Raw genomic sequence first — 419 nt, 5'->3', positions numbered from 1 at the left:
TGATCACTTACAGGATTACAGTTACACACATTCTTAATACAGAATCACAAATACACATAAGCTACTCTCCTGCATTCCTGAGGAGAATTCCCTGAGGTTTTCTTTATGGTCTAGGGACTTGTTCCAAATCTGTCCTTTTTGAGTCTCCTCAGTCTCCACATATGGGTGTGTTGGAGGAGGGGGTGCTATACTTCCCTCTGGCTCTGTGCTGAAAGCCCAAATAGTGCCACTGCCACAGTGAGGGGCAGCAGGCTGGAGCTGATGTTGGGATGAAACCCTTTCTCCAAGGCTGTGAGGAGGCAAGCACCTTGTTGACCCTTGCAGCCCAGAGACCAGAACACAGCAGCATCACCCAGTGGAATAAACAATGACCCAATGCTACAATGACTGTAGTAACCCCCTCTCTCAGGAGTTAAATT

At 47.7% G+C, this 419-nt stretch overlaps 1 protein-coding gene across 1 annotated transcript in view; it reads left to right on the top strand.

Moving 5' to 3' along the window:
- PLXNC1 (plexin C1) overlaps nucleotides 1-419 on the top strand; it is a gene marked incomplete at its 5' end in the record, with an annotated part of 68,403 nt that overhangs the window by 33,663 nt on the left and 34,321 nt on the right. The gene's annotated exons all lie outside the window — the stretch shown is intronic.

This window comes from Corvus brachyrhynchos, unplaced genomic scaffold (assembly GCF_000691975.1).
Source record: "Corvus brachyrhynchos isolate BGI_N302 unplaced genomic scaffold, ASM69197v1 scaffold56, whole genome shotgun sequence".
NCBI lineage: Eukaryota > Metazoa > Chordata > Aves > Passeriformes > Corvidae > Corvus > Corvus brachyrhynchos.
The sequence above is the reverse complement of the archived record's forward strand: the minus strand, read 5'-3'. Positions and strand labels throughout refer to the sequence as shown.